Source organism: Mixophyes fleayi, chromosome 2 (assembly GCF_038048845.1).
Source record: "Mixophyes fleayi isolate aMixFle1 chromosome 2, aMixFle1.hap1, whole genome shotgun sequence".
Taxonomy (NCBI): domain Eukaryota; kingdom Metazoa; phylum Chordata; class Amphibia; order Anura; family Limnodynastidae; genus Mixophyes; species Mixophyes fleayi.
The window spans coordinates 39,077,617-39,083,616 of record NC_134403.1 but is presented as its reverse complement, the minus strand read 5'-3'; positions in this window follow the sequence as shown (position 1 = coordinate 39,083,616).

The following is a 6,000-nucleotide window of genomic DNA, read 5'->3' as shown; positions in this document are numbered from 1 at the left end:
TATCACTATTTTCCTTCCATCTCTTTACTTACCATAATTGGCCTTCTCTTTCTATTTCTTCTGTCTTCTTACCAATCCGTCATCACTCCACGACATTTAGTGAGAAGCAGCAGAAGAGATGAGGATGCTGGATCCAGGTGCCACCGGATTGGAAAGTTTTATGTTTTTTTTTCCCTGACCACGACACCCCTGTGATAGCGGCGCGGCACCCCTGGGAGCCGTGATGCACACTTTGGGACCCGCTGCCTTACATATTTGTCTGCTATACTTTCTGTATATCTCCCTATATGCCTCAACATCACAGTGACATCCTAATCATCCTCTAAAGTGACTGACCCCCTTTATTATTTGAATGCCTGTAATAGTGCTAAGTACTGTATTTGAAGGGTAGTGTTTACCTTATATATCGCCTGTGCATGTTAAAAATAGAGATGAGTCCACCTTGTCATTCTTTTACTACTGCACATCTATATTCAAGGACACTCGATTGCACACTTGTATCAAAATCATCTGTTCAAGACTGTGGAGATACATCACTGACAATAAGGACACTAACTTGTTGCCTAGCATATACCTGATCTGCTGGAAGAAATATTTTCAGTTTACCAAATACACATAAGTATCGTTTAATTGTAAAATACTATTGTATCAAGCACACAATACAAAATACAACACAGAGGTCTGTAGATTGGGACTCATTCTTGTGACAGGCCCAGGATATTATACATACAGAACGGGAGTCTATACACCGGGATATACTCTGCTACCAAGCACAATAATATGTACTTACAGCACGGGGGTCTGTAAATTGGGACTTGTTCACTGTATTCACTTCAGAAATATGTTCATACAGCACTGGGGTTTGTAGTCTGGGACTTATTGTTGTATACTGTTAGAGGAAGTCTGTAACACTGCGGTTGACAATTAATAGAAAACAGTTTGGAACCACAGTGCAGTCTTGGGATTTGTAATATGTGCATGCCAAACCACGCCACTGCGACAACGGCTAAAATGGAGAAAAATACTCGAAAAACCAATTAATTTTAGAGCTCCAGGATGATTTCTTCACCGCCCCTTGTCTCTCAGTCTTCCCCGTCTCCTGCGGAAGTAGATGCTGCAATGCAGACTGATCCCCCATCCCTCCAACAGGTCCTGTTGGCCATCACATCCTCAGAGAAGAGGGTTATGGACAAAATTGATGAGGTCCAGGCCAACCTCTCGTTAATACGTCATGACCTTCAAGGGATGCTGGAGAGAGCGGGAGAGGTGGAACATAGACTCTCTAATCTTGAGGATTCTACTACCCCCCTTGGTGGAGAGAATTCCGATCTGACTGTCCAGATTGGCCAATGCAAAATTAAGATGACAGATATGGAAGGCAGGCTTTGTCGCAACAATCTTTGATTTGTTGGGTTGGCAGGAAGAGTGGAAGGCATCAAACATGAATTATTTCAAGAAGACTGGCTTATAAAAGAATTCGACAGAGGAGTTCTCCCTGCACTTCATTGTGGAAAGGGCTCACAGCCAGGTGCCCCAGCTCGTACCTTTAATGCCAAGCTGAATGTCACGGGCACTAGGAGTCTTTACCCAGGGATCACCAGGTGATAAGCTTACCAGAGCAGTATAGGTGGTAATATGGTACTCTGGTAGCAGGGTGATCACGGAACAGGAGACAGCAGATGATAGAGATGCTCAGGAAAGTCTATGACTAGCAGCACTGGTGATATATATGTAGTAATACACGAGGAACTGTATGGACAAAGGACACGTGAGGGTAGTCAGTGGTCTGCGATAGCAAGTTGTACCACTGCTATAGTGAGGAGGAATGTCCAACAGAAACGAGGAGGTGATAAGAGTCAGCGGTCTGCGGTTAGCAAGTTGTACCGCTGTCTGGGTGAAGGAATGGAATCCAAGTGGAGGTATCCGGGGAGTCAGTGGTCTGCGTTAGCAAGTTGTACCACTGCTATGTGAGAGGATACTGGAACAGGTAACACGGGAAACAGGGATCAGTGGTCTGCCTCTAGCAAGTTGTACCACTGAATATATATGTGAAGAGAAGCACGGGGAGAGACTGCAATACAGAGGATAAACGGGCACCTTGAACTTGATCCACAATGACATGCACAATATAGTAATGACTGAACAGCACTGCAATAATATAAAGTCACAGGAACTATCCGGGCAACAGATAACACAGTCAATGATGGTAATAGTCTCAGCGGATAGTAAACTCCAGAGGAGAGCAACTCAGTCCAGCAAGATATGCAATACACCAGCACAGTCAATGAGAAGTATGCATACCGTGGTTCAGGAGCAGGCTGTCAGACAGGAGTGCAGAGATACCTGAACGGCTGGAGGCCGGCAGGATGCAAAGTCCCAGGAGGATGAAGCGGTAATCAAGTAGGTGCAGCGCACAGGTAAGTAGACCAGCAGGGGAACAAATACTCAGGAAGCAGTAGTATGTAGAACTGGACTCCTGGAGGACCCTGAAGAGTAGCGATGGTCTAGATGAGAAGAAAGCAGTGAGGCGCAGATCCGATGCAGACTGGCGAGTAGTGACCAGCGGGAACACGGAGAAGCACGGAGAGCGGATCAGCTGTTGTAGGACGAGTAGAACTGAGGAGTAGCAGCCAGCAGGACTCTGCAGGTACACGGAGGTAGCGGATAGCAACCAGCAGGTGCAGCAACGATGAAACACGGGAGAGCAGAGCTGAGCTGGAACTGTTGAGCACGGAGAGCAGCAGATAGGAATCAGCTGTAGCAGTCTCGAGGAAACACGGCAGAGTTGAAGTGGTCTGAAGACTGTAGTGCACGGAGGCAGCGGATAGGAATCAGCTAACAGTCACGATGAAACACAGATGAGTTGAAGTGGTCTGGAAACCACAGGAGTAGAAGTGGTCTGGAAACCACAGGAGTAGTAGTGGTATGGGAACCACAGGAATCAGCAGCGCTGAATACACGAGGAAACACAGGAACACCTTCAGAGGCTCATGGGGAATGAGACTCCAAGATCAGGCAACGTGGTATTGACCACAGGTGCTTAATATAGGGAGTGTTGCCTGATCTGCCAATTAAGTTAAAGGAACAGGTACTGAAGGGTTTGAAAGGGCTGCGCATGCGCAGACCCTCAGGATGGTGGATGGCCACGGTTCCTAAACATACGGGAAGAAGCACTCACAGTCCGGTGAGTGACACTGAAGCACTTCAAAAACAGATATGATCCTTTGGATGACCAGACAGCAAGGCCCCGTACGGTTAGGAAATTAAACAATAATGTTGTTTCCAGACTTTGCGGTAGAGGTCCAAAAAGCTTGTTCACAGTTCACCTCAATCAAGAAAAAGCTGCAAAAACACCAGCTCTTTATGCTATGCTATTTCCCTCCAGGCTCAGGAACACAGTGGATGGCAAGTCCCATTTTTTACTTCTCCGCGAGAGGCAGAGGACTGGCTTGAAAGATGTTTACCTGCCCGACAAAAAGATCATTGAATTGTACCTAGTGATGGGTTTGCTTGTATATGGGATATTTCTATATTTTGCTACTGAAGTCAGAGAAAATGTTCTAGCGGAGTTAAGCTTTGTCTATTCTTTAGATAGTAGGGGTCTAGGTTTTCTCTTGCTAGGATTTAGGAAATAATCGATAGGATGTTTTGATTTTTGAGGGATCTAGGTATGCCTTAATTAGAATAGGTATACAGGGTGGGAAAGGAATAGTTTTCATGTTAGTTGTAGGTCGCAATATCATGTGTTCTCATCTACTTAATCAAGTTGAACTGTGTTTTTCTACATACTCCAGGATAATATGTTACTGCTGTACTATACTGGTTGCTGCATAGAGCTGCTTGAAGGCGAATATCCCTTTTCCAGACTTTCCAGTGGTGTGGTCCTGCAATGTGTCTCATCCAGATGATAGACTATTATGGCAACCCTAACTGTGAGTAAACCTGCCCAGCGTGGACGTCTGCTCGCCCGGAAGGTTAGTGGGTTAAATAATAAAATTAAGCGTTCATTGGTGCTACGTCAGGTCAGAAAATCCAGTCCTGATGTGGTATGTCTCCTGGAAACCCACCTTACTGGTAACAAGGTTCTTTCCCTTAAGAGACCTTGGGTGGGTTGGGCCTATCATACCACCCATTCTACCTACTCCAGAGGTACTTCAGTGTTAGTTAGAAAACAGTTTAATTGTCACTACCCAATGGGTCCACTGCCTTTGGTAAACTTATTGACGATCTGGGTCTGGTGGATGTTTGGAGATTTAGAAACCCTGAGGTTAAACATTTTTCTTGTCACTCCTGCACCCACCACTCCCTATTAAGAATAGATATAGTCTTGGCTTCACACACTCTGATCCCCTTGGTATCTGGGGTGGACTACCTTCCTAGAGGCATCTCTGACCACTCTTCTATCTAAGCAATCTTTGATTTTAAGCCTGAACGGGGACTACAATTCTGGAAACTTAATCTGCATTGGTTGTCCAAACTTGGAGGGAGTACTGGCCTGACATGCCTCTGGGATGAGTAAATTAAAGAGACAATAAGATGGGAGTCAACCCAGCTGTGCTTTGGGACTAGTTCAAGGCCTTTATGAGGGGTACCTTTATAAGGAAGTTAGCGAGTATTAAAAAACTTAACAAGCAAAAAGTGGAAGAGCTGGTGCAGAGATGCAAAGACCTTGAGGTCCTATACATTAGGTCTCGTGCTGTAGAGGATAGACTGAACTGGCTTCAAACACAGTCTGATTGGACTGTATTTCTATATGACAAGCACAGTCAAAGGCTTCTCTTCTCCAGACATAATCAATATTTCCAAGCCGACTTGGGAGGGATTTACTTGGCGTGTCAAGCAAGAGATGAAATGTCTAAAAGGTCAATCCCAGCTATCATAGACAAATATAATATTAAAAAATATACGGGGGCCAAAATTGCGGGAGTGTTCTATGAATACTATAGTAATCTATATTCCATGCAAGCTCGATACATGCCTACTCAACTTATAACCTACTTTAACGGTAGGCTATCCCAAGAAGCAGTTGACCTCTTGGACCCTCCCTCTACTGAGGAGGAAATTGAGACAGCCGTCTCTTCATTTTTCAACCATAAAGCACCGGGCATTGATGGTATACCGATAGAAGTATACCAACAATACAAAGAATTCCTTGTCCCTAGGCTGTTAGACACCTATAATCAATTGCTGGAGTATGGTTCACTTCCCCCTTCTATGTCTGAAGCCATAGTCATCCATATATTGAAACCTGATAAAGAACCTTTGTGTTACGGTATCAACAAGGAGAAACTGGATCCTTGCAGTTCAGCTGGGATTGGTGTGACTTCACCTAGGGGAGCGGAGTCTAACAAATGGAAGGTGTTCGCCAGAGATTCCCGCAAGGGAATTTGGACTTTGCGGCTTCCACTTGCAGGTCACGGCCCCCTAGAGAAGTTCCCAATGAACCGTGAGAGAGGGAGCGAAGGATTGACAGGTAGTAGCCCCACGGAGGGATGTAGAAGAGGTAGGAGAACTGGATGTTTGTAGCCGTTACCACTGATGAATGGAGTGTAGCGATATCTGTGGTGTTACCACTAAGGAGTGGAATGTAGCGATGAACTTCAGAGTAACCAATAAGGAGTGGAATGTAGCGTTGATCTGTGGTGTTACCACTAAGGAGTGGAATGTAGCGATGAACTTCAGAGTAACCACTAAGGAGTGGAATGTAGCGATAAACTTCAGAGTAACCACTGAGGAGTGGAATGTAGTGATGAACTTCAGAGTAACCACTAAGGAGTGGAATGTAGCGATGATCTGCAGTGTTACCACTAATGAGTGGAATGTAGCAATGATCTGCGGTGTTACCACTAATGAGTGGAATGTAGCGATGATCTGCTGTGTTATCACTAATGAGTGGAATGTAGCGATGATCTGCTGTGTTATCACTAATGAGTGGAATGTAGCGAAGAACTTCAGAGTAACCACTAAGGAGTGGAAATGCTGGCAGCCACACAGAGGGCG